At 51.4% G+C, this 14,761-nt stretch overlaps 1 long non-coding RNA gene across 2 annotated transcripts; it reads left to right on the top strand.

Annotated features, from left to right (window-relative positions):
• The first annotated feature begins 1,522 nt into the window (after positions 1-1,522).
• On the top strand, positions 1,523-9,572 carry LOC142006886 (uncharacterized). 2 transcript variants are annotated; one of them, XR_012643843.1, is made up of 5 exons: positions 1,523-1,855; positions 2,427-2,581; positions 4,102-4,164; positions 6,529-6,671; positions 8,788-9,572. It is a non-coding gene; the product is annotated as an uncharacterized LOC142006886 (long non-coding RNA). The 2 variants fall into 2 exon arrangements; XR_012643842.1 differs by lacking the exon at positions 1,523-1,855 and having other exon boundaries at positions 2,341-2,581.
• The last annotated feature ends 5,189 nt before the right edge of the window (positions 9,573-14,761 follow it).

A 14,761-nucleotide genomic window follows, 5' to 3' on the forward strand; every position in this document is an offset into this window, starting at 1 on the left:
CGCTCCGGGGAGGGAAGTTCCCCCCGGCTTCCAAGGGGCGGGGTGGGAAAATATCTCCCCCTCTCCCGGCCGCTGGCGCATGCACAGGCCTCGGCCCCCTGCGGCACGCTCCCCGGCCTGGCCTTTCAGCCCTTTGTCTGCGCTGGGCCCGCCGGGCACCCCCCACCAGTGCAGTTGGGCTCCTGCGACTGCGACTGCAGCGGGGCGCGCTGTGGATGCGCTTTAAGATCGCCTCGCCGGGCCCAGCCTGGGGCTCAGTCCAGCGCCCACGGGGCATTTGCTGCTCCGCGGCTCAGGAGGGTTGGCCGGACTCCCTGCAGGCAGAGCGCGGAACGTAACCCGGCCACACACGGAAAGCCTCGCCCCACCCGAGAGCCGCGGAAAGCCCCTGATTCGAGGGCTCTGCCGAGCCAGGCCCACGTGGAGACTGGCCCCCACGGCGGGGGGAGGGGGCTCGGCTGAACGCCAGTCACCCGAACGGGGGCTGCGCTGCAGCCCTCCGGGAGAAAGGGCGAGCGCATCTCGGCGGGCTCCCGCGGTACGGATCGCGGCGGAAAAAACAGACCGCGCTGGAAAGCAACCCCCCCTCCCCACTTCTTAGCACTTAGCAACCGAGGGAAGCGCTGTGCGCCCCCCCCGCAGCCCGGCTCCGCGTGATGTACTCTGTGCCTCGGAGGCGGCTCTTCCCCTGTCAGTTCAAGGGCAGGACGGAGCCGGTGCAGGCGGAGTTTCGCGGGGAGAAATTCCTCCTTTGCCAGGCTCAGCTGCACCGGCCCCCAAAGTCACCCTCCGGTGCTGTGCGCAGCTGGGCTGAGTTTCAGCGCGGCTCACGCGTGCCTTCCCAGCCGGGGCGGGGGCCTGGGGACCCGCGCTGAGGATACAGCCAGCGAACAGAAGCGGGTTCTGCTCCCGGCTGAGGGCCCAACCCTTTTATAGCCACGGCAGTTTTGCCTGTGCCGTGACAGCTCTACAAGGAGACTGGATTTCCCAAGCGAGAATAAACACTGGCATCACGTGGCCTGCCCAGTTTGTTTTTGTGTTACAAGGCTGGTCCTCACCCAGAAAAAAAAAAGCCCTACAAGTGCCTGATGACTGTCTGATACCACAGCCCCTCCCAGCTTGTGCTAAAACCCCTCTGGAGACCAGAAAGCCCTTTGCAGAGCACTAAGGGGGCAAAAGCCAAGGAATTACTTCTGGGCCTTAAAAAACAACAAGAAGTCCTGTGGCACCTTACAGACTAACAGAGAGTTTGGAGCATGAGCTTTCGTGGGCAAAGACCCCCTTGGTCAGACTTTTAGGACTTAACTCCTTATCTCATGCATGCTTGTCTTTAAAAAAAGCCTGCTCCTAACACCATGACACATGAAAATGATAGCAAATTTCATCTGAGCAAGGTGGGCGGGAGGGACCAATCATTTAGGGACTGACTGGGTCTTGTGACAAATATGTTACTTCCCCATACACTCCCTGGCTTGTCTGGGACTCGTCAGATTCCTGTATTAATTCCTGATGAATAGGGAAGAATAACAAGTCCTCATGGGGGCAGGCCTTTAGCTACCAAGAGGGCTCCTTTCCCTTACACACACTTTTCTTCTTGGGAAAGCATGCAAGGTTAAAATGTCTCTGGAACAAGTACCTAGACACAGGCCAAAACCCCACTTTCAAATAACGACTAAGAAGCTATTTATTACTGACTGTTCCTCCTTCTTTCAAGGGGTATTTTGTCATCCTCCTCACATCTGTAGCATGGCCAAATGGATTCGAAACCCCCACAGCTGGGCCACAGAGAGAGGCACATGTAAACACACCTGGTAGGAAACATGCCATTTAAACCCTTTGGAGGAAAACTTTCAAGGTAACACTTTTTTTTTTCTTTTTTTCCAACTTGACTCCTGAATGGGCAAATTTACAGGCACAATGACCCATTATTTCCTTGCTACATTTAGGGATTCTGTACAGTATCTGCTCTGAGGATAGCTTCATGAATAAGCTGAGTGCATGCTGTTCTTTTAGCTCCCCCCCCGCAAAAAAAAAAAAAGACCAGCTATGGGATGGACTGTTTGAGAGAGTCTTACAGAGGAGATTGGAGAGTGGTGTGTGACGCTCGTGTGGGAGAGTCCTGGGCTGAAGGGTTTCTCTGTGTTCATGCAAACGTGCTATTTAATCCATGTGTATAAGTCTTGGTTGTGTGACTGTGTCAGCAAAGTGGTTGGCACGGAGGTTCTGTAAGCAATGTGTTGGCTACGTGATACATGTGTTACATAGTAAGAGCACGGAGTAATCCACAAAAGTACCAAATGGATAGTGACAGCCAAGGGTGTGGGGGATGTGCTTCAGTGTGTCCTCTCAGCACCTGTAGTCTCTGCTCGCCTGGCACAAATGTGTCTTGCAGAAGGGGAGTGTAACTAGGTCTAACTCTGTGGCAGGAAGATCTGACTGGCATTTTCTTCAGCCTTCACTGGAAGCGAGGACTCAGCTGGCACCAGAGAGAGGATACATTCTGACTTCAATAGCCTGGGGAACGTTTCTAGAAAGCCGGAATGCTAGCTCTTAGGGAGGCCCTTTGATTCTAAAACCAGAGGTACTCACCTATTTCTTGCACCATTTGCTTCTGAGAGAAATGTTTGACTGGTGCCCCACAGGGCCACTCTTGGGGGGGGAGGGGAATGATGTGCCTTAATTAAACTCCAAGTGTTGGCCCTTAAACACTAGTTTATAATGTTCCTGGGCACCCCACCCCCTGCCATCAGCAGCTAATTCAAACTATGTGCATTTCACCTGGAGCTTTTTCCCTGAGCACCCTTATTGTGGTTTGGCATTCCAAGTCATTAGCAACAAATGGAGCTGGTTCTTCAAGAAGGCAATGGCCCTCAATAATCCAGCCCTCCTACATTTTCTAGGGCCCTGACCCTATTCCCTGCATACTGATTGCAGTTCTTCCTGTCAAGCCTGGACTGCTTGGGGCTTGGAACAGCTAACTAAGCTAGTCTATTTTTAATTATTTTTGTTGCATGAGGTCAAAGTTATTTTTATAGCCGCCTCTCCAGATCTCCCTCTCTGGCCTCTAAGGAGGTCTTAGACCAAGTAAGTAAACATAAGGTCTGACAAAGCGGGTCTTTGCCCACAAAAGCTTACGCTCCACAATGTGTTAGTCGAGGAGGGGCCACTGGACTTCTTGTTGTTTAAGTAAATGTAGGTCACTAGTCCCAGCTGTGAAGTCCAGTTGAAGGCCTATGTCGTCCACAGGGTCTTAAGCAGCAGGCTTGTCTTACTATTCTTCAAAATCCTGCATTTATGCAAATATTTGGGATGTTTTCCCCTTTTATCTGAACTTCCTCAAAATTATCCCTTCTCATTAAGGAGCATGAAAATGCCTCTTGGACATGTAAAATGAACTACATAGCTCTTTTCATCCTCTTTTGCTGTGCTCCTAACAGTACCCTCCCAAAGCTCTGCAATCCTAAATTCTCTGGAACTGAATGTAATAAACTCCCACCAGATTTCTCTGCCATGGTCAGGGTAAGGTCCATGCCGCAGCCACTGGGTGTTTTGTTTGGGGAAGGCTACGGGATCATGTCTATAGTCCTGACCTAGGTCATCCAATTGCTTGTAATTTTTGCTTCCTGTTTACTCCTTGGGTTCCCAAAGGGTGTGGACTCTCGCATTGTTATTCTGAGTGACAGAGACTTACAGCAGAATGTTATGACAAGTTGATCTGTGTTCTCAAATTATGTACAACTAATGAGTTTATGCCCTTGTCCAGCTAGGAATTCACATTTTCTTGTGCTGTTTTCCGTCACCGTGGACCACCCTATCTCACCCCTGTGCAATGTGTGTAAATTGATAGCCCCTTATCTACTAAGAGGAACTTGCTAGCCAGGCCCTAGAGAACAGGAAGCTAACCAGGAGTTTGGTGGTCAGTCAAATTCATTTTATCCAAAGAGGACAGTTTGCTCAGTCTGCCTGTCTGGTGAATTTGCAAGGTTTCCCTGACATCATTCCCCACTTCAGTATTTGCACATGAAACACTCATGTGTGTTTAAAACATCAAATAACAGAGCTCAGTCTCTGAGACCCTTTTAATTCCCTGTTGTGTTCCAGCAATTACCATCTCTGGATCCACTGGTGATGAGGAAGATTAACAGTACCCCCACAGAACAACAGGTATGATTTAAATTTTACAAGACCCCTGAGTGCCATAGCAGGTTTTCTTGAAAGAAGGGACTGGAAGCCCAATTGTGCTTTGAAAACTTACCTCCCTTTTGAGAAAAATATTGTGGTTCAGTAAAGACAATTGGCTGGAGGTGTTGTAATGAACCCTCATAAATGTAACATCTTAAATATTCCCAAGAAAGTCTAGGTGGCTCTCGAAACCCATTTCCCTTCTCCTGCCATCCCTTCGGGCAAGCTGTGGGGCTCCATAAGCTAAATACCAGTCCTGCTAGAGAATGGATTTCTATCTTGAACAGCGACCTGTGGAGGAAAACAAATTGCCTTCTGCCTTTTTTTTCTCCTTACTGATGTATACAGAAGGGTTGAAAGGAGATTTTATGGGGCAAAGGGGTGGCATTCAGGGGTGTTACCTGCTTATTTATTATTTTCATAACCTGTAATATAATGGCAGAGAACCAGGGAAATTATGGCATCACAAGGCAAAGCGTTGCAACTGGGAAGTAGGTTTTGTCAGACTCTTTTAAAATTCTTTGTCTGGTTTGTTAGCCATGATTTCATTCCACTGCCCAATGAGTTCTTGAAAAAAAGACTCTGTTTTAAAAAGATTCAACCACCCTGTTTACGGCTGAGAACTGAGTGTTCACAATACACATCTTGCAGGACTTTGGGAACGTCAGGGATTAACAGAGTTGAAATACCTGACTCACAGATTTTAAACCCAAGAGGACTGCTATGATCATCTAGTACAGTGGTGTCCAATAGGAACTGAAAGCTTGCCACACTTGTGGTTGTCACCCTTCTATATTTACCACAGCCCCCCTCCCCATTCTAAATAAATGCCCCCCCCCCCGAGCCAGGTTCCCCCATCTCCCTGCTCTAAATAAATGCCTTCCCACTGCCGCTGGAGCTGCAGAACCAGCTGGGGTCACCCGGGACAGGGTTGCCAGAGCAGCTGAGGCCACTGCCAGGGCTAGAGCCACCAGGGCCGGAGCCACAGCCACCAGGGCCACCAGAGCTGCTGGAGCCACTGCAGCAGCTGAAGCAGCTGATGCCACTGGGGCTGCCAGAACCACCACACACCTCTCCCTCCAGGGGTGGGGCACGTGTGCGAGCAGCTGGGTGGCACTCATATGTGGCTCTGGGAGGAGCCCCATGCGGCTCCAGAGCCGGACTCACCACACTGTGGTGTCCTGTTTGTCACGTGTGGCGCGTGGTAAACATATTGGACACCGCGGATCTAGTCTGAATTCCTGCATAACACAGGCCAGTGAATTTCATCCAGTCCTCAGGCCCATAAGTTTGGCCTGAATCTGGATTTAATTTTAAAGACTTTTAGGCACCAGAGAATCCATCATATGCGAAGGTAAATAGTTCCAGTTGTTAACTACCCTCAGTGTGACAAATGTGCCACTTATTTCTAGGGTGAATTTTTATCCTCAGCATCTAAGCAGTTTAACTGCCTTTCTCTGCTGGAAGGAAGAGCTCACTACCATCAGAAGTCTCCACCTCTAGATACTTGTTAAGCTGATTTGACATGGTCTTATGTCCTTCTCTTGGGCAAGCTAAATAGACCAAGCTTGTTTACATAACAAAAAAGCAGTTAAGTAGCACTTTAAAGACTAACAAAACAATGTATTAGATGATGAGCTTTCTCCTGGGGTAGACCCACTTCTTCAGATCTGGAAATAAATTTCTTCAATTTGTCGCCTTAAAACAGGTTTTTCAGACCCCCGAGTCAAGTTTGAACCCATACTAATGTCTCTATGTTAATTTTACCATGCAGACACCAGAACTGGACAGCATTGTAATAATGGTCTCAATGTTTCTGTTCTCAGCATTAAAAGCACCTCCACCACCTATTCGACATTCCCCTGCTTGCACACCCCAAACCAGTGTTATGTCTCTTGGCCACAATATCACACTAGGAGCTAATGTTCATTTGTTTTTCATCATGGCCTCTAAAGTCCTTCTCAGGGTCACTGCTTTGCAAAATACAGTTCCCCCATGCTGGAACTGTAATCTACATTTTCTGTCCCTTAATGTAGGACTTTGAATTTGGCTGTATTACAAATAGGTGTTCAAAGTGAATTCAGTTGGACAAATAATCCAGATCTCTGTGTAGAACAGATCTATCCTTATAATTCATCACTCCACCAATTTTAGTATCATCTGCTTGCTTTGCCAATTATTATTTTGTATCTCCTGAATATTACGAAGGTTTCACAAAAACAGAAAACAAAGACACAAAATTAGTCTTTTTTTAAATTTCTCAAATGAAAGCATTGCTCAGGCCTTCTTTTTCCCATGATAAAGAAGCAAATGAGTCCAAACGCATTTGTTTAAAACCCTTCACAGATCACCTTTCACAGTTGTTCTCTGCAATGTGGACTCCATTAAGAGCACTGACTTCATTTAGGAGTCACCTGTCTTCATGCAGGATATTGTTTTCAGCATATTGGACATCAGCTGATCCAATGAAGGTGTATTTCTTTTGTGAGGTAGGCATTCTATTATGCAGGTTAACCATGACTAACTTTCACAGTGGCTGCAGAAGTCTTACATACAGTGTGAAGTACTTCTACAAGGCTTCCAGAGTAGTGCTAACCCATGAGATCTGTTAATCTATGAAGCACAAAGAAGCCATTGCAGAACTCCTGTATTTTCTGCTTTTCCTCATCAGTAACACTCGAAGCCAGCTGTAACTCTAAATTATAAACATGAGAAAAGAGGTGATAGCTGACATTACTCAACACACCCTTGTTATGTTCATCCCTTTTATATTCCAGGTCATCTTCAGAGCTGGGGGTGACCCTGTCTAAGGGCTCAACTTGCCTGTCCACGTATGTGAGAATATCAGTCAAAGGTTTTTGGAGGGTAGATGTCTTAATTAATTGCACGGCACGGGTGCATTCCCTTCTTCCCTCTGCATTCTCAAGCTACGCCAGCAGCTTAACTCAAAGACATGTTCAGCCATCACCTCGATGGATATCAAAAGATTAGATTCACCTACATAAAACAAATTACGATTGAGCTCCAGCTGCCTCATATTATTTGTCTACCAGTATTTCTGAGCCCCTCCCCGATGTTCCTTTGTGCTAGGCACTGCACAAGCGCACAGAGGGAGATTCTCTGCCCTGCAAAGGTCTCAGCTCACCCACTTCAATAACAGAAAACAATTATATCAACATATTGCACTGACATACGCTTATCACTTACTTGGTCTGGGTCTCATAAACAAGCTTCCCCTCTGCCTGCCTCCAAATGCTGCTTCTGTGTAACATACTTCATTTGGACATGGCATTAATGTCTATATCACTTGTTCTACCACATACAGTGGAGACTGAGTTTTGTTCTAGATTCTTTCCTTAGATCTTTCAGAAAACATGCCCATTCGGAGAATGACCATGCAGTCTTGTATCATGGTCATGCCCCTTCTCGGGGAGGTGATTACAATCAATACCAATCTTACTAGTCTGGGAACTGCAATCCAGACCAGGCATTCATATATTCACAATTGACCAAAGAGGCATGTTTACCATGTGAGAGGTCATAGTAAACTGGAGAGCGGTCAGATCAGCTGATGCTGGGTGCCTGCACCACTCACATGGTCGGGTGACAAAGCTGGTTTAGCTGGCCCAGAAACCGTCCCCCTACATAACAGTGACTATGCAGAACTATCATCTCCTGTGCCACTCCTCTTCCCTGCTGCTTGTGTATCAGTGTCAATCAGATGTGGCTAAAGGAAAGCGAACATAGTTCTGATGAACCTGTATTATGCAAATCCCCAGATGCATCTTTGCCCCCCAAGAGACCTCTAAACTCTGGTGTAAAATAGAGGAGCCTCAGGCTGCTGTGGCATTGCACAGGGAAACCAACCAGTGCAAAGAAGCACCAGGAGGATCAGGGCAGTGCAACTGAGGATTTAAGATACCTTTTTGTATACATGCCTGATATATGCTCTCTGCAAATAACTGAACAGAGATCCTGGCCAGGCTTCTCTGTAAGCTGAGCACTTGGGTGGCCTCCCAAAAGAGAGGCAGGTACCACCCAGCTGATTAGCAGTGTGCCCACAGCCACCAACAGAAAGCTGCATGTGTTTCTGTTGATGGTGCACATCCATGCAGGCCTAGGTGCACAGAACAATTTATTCCACAAATGGAGGGAAAAAAGCAGAGGGAACACTGGTCATGGCCCCAATATACTGCCTGTGTAGAGGAAATTACTTTTGCAATCACACATGGTACAGCATTCAGCTCCTAACAGTAGCAGTCAATCATTCAACTGTATATTCAGATACCTTTCATTGTGAGTCACACTGGATTGGCCTTTCTACATACAGACCAAGCTTTCCTAGCTAAGAGAAAGCTTGTGTCCATCGACGTATGTGTCTAGCCTGATGGTGGCCATCCTTTCAGACAGTTTTTATTCCCACCCTCTACACGACTGTTACCCAGACCTCACAGTCAAAGTTCTTAATTTGCCCTCCCTATGGGTAGTGAACATGAAGTAGTCAGCTTTGTTCAAAAGCACCATTCGACTGTAACTCACATGGGCTCCATATTAATTTCAATGCACCAAAATGGCTTTATGTTAGGTTGTTTTTCTTAAATTTAGGGCCAGAGGGTGTCCATGGAGGTGAAAAGAAGATAGTCCATTGCTCAAAATGGTGAACCGCTCATTTCCCTGCTTCTTCCTTTCTGTTTTCACCCTGTACTGTAAGAGCTGACCACTTCAGCATGAGAAGAAAAGCTGGGCCAGCCTTGGACTAGTGGGAAGAGGTGAAGTCTGGGGGAAAGGGGAAGGAGATAAGAAGCATATTGTTCCTCGGTGTCGGATGGCTGCAGTTTCTCTCCTTGTCTAAGACTCCTGACTGGATCTGGCATTAAAATGAAGGTATTAGACCACAGTTACCTACACAGTTCTCAGGAGACTCTGCCTGGAGATTTGAAAATGCCACCAGTGCATCATGGGACAGCTATCTGAACCACCCTGTGCTGAACCATTGTAGTACAACCTGCACTGGCTTTTAATCAGTACAGCCTGAATTGGAGCAGATGGTTCTGGCATCCTGCTGCAGACATGTCTAATCTAAGTGGTTTCTGGCATGCGTATAAACCAGGTGGATATGACGAGTTTACAAGTGTGCCAAAAAAGATCACATGGTTCTCAACAAAGTAGATTTCTCTAGTGTAGTCAAGGCCTAGACTCCTGATGCAGGCTAAGGCAGTTATATTGGGCTGTTAAGGCCAGGGCAATAACTCTGAATTTTTTGTGCCTTTGAGTTTGCCACTTTCTTTCTAAGTGCTACTTCTGCATGACAACCAGAATGTTTAAAAATAAAATGAGTATTTTCTTGTACCGGTGCAAATCCAGTTATTTCCGATTAACTCCTTTAAGATATTGAATGTCCACAGCAAAATAACAGCTCTGTGGGGGAGGCCAGAACCGGGTGAGTAAACCCTACAGGTCAATTTCATCCATAACCCTTTTCATTACTCAACTGTCCAGTTACTGGCTTCTGAATGAACATTAACGTTTGGAGTGGACACGGCCAGGAACAAGAAAGACGGGCTCTGTCTCCAACCCACTTGAACAGAGCTCATGGCTAGGATAGATGCTCTGTTGCTCTTTTACTCTACCTCTAGATTCTTCAGGCACTCTTTGGTGGTGCTCATAAAGGTGTGTTCTCGCACACTAACAGGGACATGTCTGTTTCCATGTTTTGTCCCTTACAACACAATTTTAATGCCTTTTTGTGTTATGGCTCTGTCCTAAACTGATGCCTGTCTCTCTCTCTCTGTCAGCAGCAGTCACATATGATCAGAGATCAAATTTTTTTGCAATCAGTTCAGTTGCATTGCACACCTTGTCGTTGTGCTTTGGACGAAGTCAGATTCCTTTCCCATTACAGCTGCTGTATTTCTACTGCTCAGACACAAGAAACATCTATGGCACTATTGCTAACTTTGGGTACTACAAGGGCACTGGAGTCATTTGTCTCTTAGCTGGGCTGTCTGTTCTGCTCTGCTGAGGATGACCTTACTCTTGCTAAGTGTTCTTAAGCAACATCTAGAGATATAGGGCAGTTTATAGATTTTAGTCTCTCAGGTTTAGTAGCTGCACTCAGAAGGCCCTTCTGTTTGCTTGGTTGCAAGGATTTGCCCAGGACTGATGCCAGTACAACTAAATGTTAAAAGATGCCGGCTCGGACGGCACCCAGATAAACAAGGTCCGCGATACCAGTTGAGCGATGGGGGTTGGGTCGATATGTTGGCTACCAAAAGAAAATTACAGCTTACACATATGCTGCGGAGCTCGTCTACAGAAACTAAGCCACTCTGCACTGGATAGGGAAAGATGGAAGGAAATAGTGAGAGAGGCATCAGACACCAATGGGTGCTGTGCCCACGGTTATTGATGATGATGATGATGATGATGATGTCTTCCTTGCCCCCAATCTATAACTACCCTCTCTTCTTTAATGTGGTCCCTCTGTTGCATAGGCAGCCTTTTATGAAGAGGCAGGGATTTGTCCCCTTCCGAGAAAGCAGTCCTGTAGCACCTTAAAGACTAACACTTTTATTTATTAGGTAATGAGCTCTCATGTGTAAGACCCACTTCTTCAGTCTGAAGAAAACCCATGAAAGCTCATTACCTAATAAATAAGCGTGATGGTCTTTAAGGTGCTACAGGGCTGCTTGTTCTTGTGGAGCTACAGCCTAACCAGACTCCCCCTCTGAGACTATCTTCCTAGGAAGGACTGTGCAGTCCAGGAAGGAGAGCATGGTAACTCCTGGGGTGCCAGCAGGTGGAACACATCGTCCTTTCACAGCTAATGGTCACTTAGGGCTGGCACATCTGGGGAGGCTGTCAAACTTGCACAGCTCTGCCCTACAGACCCAGCCAGCATGGCACCATTTAGTGCTGTATTTATGGATTTGGCAAGCCCCTTGTCTTACCTTGCCCTGCACCAGGAGCATGGTGAAGGCCCCTCTGTTGTTTAGTAAAGCTGAGGATTTTACACAGGCTGTTCCTACCGAAGGTGAAACTGCCCAGCGACCTCGCCTGAGGTGTTGGGCTGAAATGAGAAGCAAGGAGCCTAGAACCCACAGGTCCTGCGCTTGTTTGGGGAAAAGAAGGAGGCACAGGAATAAAACTGTAAATCAACATGATAGGTGTGGGAAGGGCCATCTGGGTGCTAGACGCAAAGACCACTGGCATCTCTGTGACTTTGCCCACGTTACTACAGCTGATGTGCTTCTAGGCAGCACTCTAGCCAGCAGAATTGGGCCCCCCAATATTTCTTTCTTCCACCCACAGTTTCTTTACATCTCAGCAAGTTTCCATTGGAAAAGACCCACCCCTAGCCTGTGGCACTTTCCCACGACGATCCAATGGCCCACAGCTCCGATATTTTCCCAACCCAATCCTTAAAAACACTAGCTGGATCTACCTCAGATCTGACAGATCTCAGATGCATCTGACCAAGTGGGTCTTTGCCCATGAAAGCTTATGCTCCAAAATATCTGTTAGTCTACAAGGCGCCACATGACTTCTTGTTGTTTTAGCTGGTCAGTGATGCCCTACCGAGATAATCAATCAACAAGCTGCGAGGTCCAGTTTGTGGACATTACAGCTGCTTGCCTGAGCTGTATAGCAATAAGCAGACCCGGGAACATGCTGTTATCCTTTGATGTGTGACATTGTCTATGGGGAAAGCCCAACCACTGTCTGTCCGCAAGGAATCTTTTCAAAGGAAGAGTCTGGAATGTACTTGCTTCTTGTTTGGGCAGCAAAGAGTAGGAAATACACAGAGAGCAGCAAGCTTGGGAACCTCAAAGGTATTTGTTTTTCTCATCTTTTGGCTGTAATTTCCAGGGTTCTTTGTTTCAGGGCTGCTAAAGTCTACTTGTAGGATCAACTCTAGTTCTTTTTGTCTGTGCTCTCCGAAGAGCGCTCATGTGCTCCTTCTGTACCACGTTTCAGTAACCACCCTCAAGCCGCTCAGTTTCCTTTAGCTCACATTAATTCGCAGTGGGAGAGGGCACTCTATGAATGAACCCTCCCAGCGCTTGGCTTTTCTCAGTCGCCAGACCCACCCAAGAGGTAGAACTCACAGGTCTTTAGGGCAGAGTGACCATTCCGCCTGACCCTTATCCCCCGACTTTGTTGAGGTCAAACAGTGATTTCTACAACCGCTTGGCTGCTGGTGGGGTCTGATTCGCCTTTCACCGAGATCTCAAACAGAAGCGACCCCATTGGAATCAAGGGAGTCACTCCCGTTTACAAATAGGTGTGAACAGAATCGGGCCTTCGCTCTTGCAGAAAGCGGAACAGCCCTCTCCCGCAGTCTGGCCAGCTTCTCCACGCCCTCGGGGAGGCTTGGAGATTTGAAACAGCTGCTGGTCTGCCTTCGGCCGGCCTGCTGCAATGCGCCCATCTCCTTCTAAATCTGCTTCCTATTCCCCAAGGAAGCACACTCCTTAGGCAATGAATCTTTGGGCACTTTACTCGGCAAGGCAGGACAAACAAGCGCAAGGGGAAGCCAGTCACCTACAAGGATACCAAAGGCAAGCGGAAAGCCGCGTGTGGGAGGCCCCCGGGTGTCCACTGCTGCAGGGGGCGAACCTTGCGCATGCTGACACCCTGCCCAGACACACACCCTTTCCCCGCGTCCTTGCGGGGCCCTTGTCCTAAGGAAACTCCAAGCACAATCGGGCCGAGCCGGGCCGGACAGTGCTCCCCCCACTCCGAGCAGGCTCCATAAACGTAGAGGGCCCCAGTCTCCTGCCGCGGTTGCCCAGGCTCTGTCCCGGCGGGACTGCTGGCCCTGGAATGCGCCAGGACGCCGGCCGCGGGCTCCCCGGGAACGAGCCCTGCCCTGGCTCCGCGCGCACTTGGTTTTCCTCTCCGCCCCAGCGCAGATTGCTCCGGACGCTGCTGCGCCGCGTGGTCCCCTCCGGGGCTCGCATCCCGGGCGCGTCCTGGTGTCCAGGGAGTCCTGGGGCCAGCGACTGCCGCGCCGCTTGGCTCCTCTCCCGCCCGCACCCATCGGCGGACTTCTCCCGGGCGCAGATCCCGCGGAGACGCCTTCGTCTGAGCCCGTCTGCGGGCATGGCGGCGCGTCCCCCGTGCGCCCCAGGGGGCCCTGGGCTGGCCACCCCTGGAGGCGGAGCGGCGGCCAGCGACTGCGGGAGCCCCCCTCGGGCGAAGGCGGCAGGAGACGCGCTGGGAGGAGGGCGGGGGACTCGTGCAACCACGGTCTCCTCTCCCCTTCTTCCACTAGTCCGGGAGGGCGGAGACGCGGGCTGCCGCCGGGGGCGCGGCGCGGCGCAGACAGCCCGGCTCGCGTGGGGAACGGGGAGCGCTCCTTCCCCGGCCCCCGAGGGCAGCCCAGGGCCGGCGGGGAGCGGCGTGCGGCCAGCCTGCCCTGCTGCGGAGCGGGGGTGCTGCAGTGCCCCCGGCCAGAGCCGGGGCTGGGGCCGGACGTGAGCTAGGCCAGCGGTGGCCGAGCTCCCCTCCCCTGGCAGCCCGGCCTCCCCCGGCGCGGACGGCAAATGCTACGGGCAAGCGCCGGCCCCACTGGGGCTGCAGAGCTGACCACGGATTTCCGCTGGCAATCACACGTGCGCCGGCGAGCCCGGCCCGCAGCGGCGGCGGCAGGAGAGCGGGGCACCAACGCCCGAGCGCGCCCGGGCGGCGACCCCCAGGGGCCCGGAGGGGGAGCCCTGCTCGGCTGGAGCGTCACAAGCCGCGAGCAGCCAGGGAGCCCCTTCCAGCCCGAGGCGGGAGCCGCTCCCGCAGGTGGCCGGAGCGGGACCGAGCCGATGCCCCCCCCACAGCCAAGGCCACCCCAGCAGCCTCGGGCCGGGCTTGTTCCACACGGGGCCCAGGAGAGCTTCTCCAGCGTGTTGCTGGGGGCCCGGAGGGCCAGTCCCAGGGCGCGGCCAGCGCCCGGCGCTCCGGCCCGGGAGAGCGGAGAGCCGCGGCCGGGCTGCACACTAGCCGTCCCGGGAGGGGAAGGCTCCGGAGGGGGAAGGGCTGGGGGCCGGCCCGGCCTCCTCACGCCGCATTTCGGGGCGCCGCCCGGCCCCGGGTGCGCCGCGTTCCAGGGAGGGCAGATCGGCGGGTGGGGGGAGCGGTTCAGGGGACGCCCACGGGAGAGCGCGACACAGACCTGTGCCCGGCCGGCCGGCGGCGGAAGCGGGGCCGAGCCCTCTGCGGAGCGCCGCGCTCCCCGGCTCCGGAGCGCCAGCCCGGGCGGAGGCTCCGCTGCCCACAGGGCCGGGAGCGAGCAGCAATGGCAGCGAGCGGCCCCACTGACCGCCCGGCTGCGGAAGACGCCTCCGCTCCGCTCACACGGCTCGGCCCCCGCCCGCTGTGCCCAGGGCCCCGCCGCGGGGGCGCTGCCAGCGCTGTCTGGGGTGGGGTGGGGCGGAAAGGTGACGCTGCCACGGCCGCCCGCAGCGCTTCCCGGCCGGGGAGCTCACGTGGGGCTCCTCGGCCCTGTCTCCGGTGGCGGAGGGGGGAAGCGGGCAGGTCCCGGCCGCCGGCTGGGGGTGGGAGCGTTTCCCAATGGGAGGACACA

Source organism: Carettochelys insculpta, chromosome 1 (genome assembly GCF_033958435.1).
Source record: "Carettochelys insculpta isolate YL-2023 chromosome 1, ASM3395843v1, whole genome shotgun sequence".
Classification (NCBI taxonomy): domain Eukaryota; kingdom Metazoa; phylum Chordata; order Testudines; family Carettochelyidae; genus Carettochelys; species Carettochelys insculpta.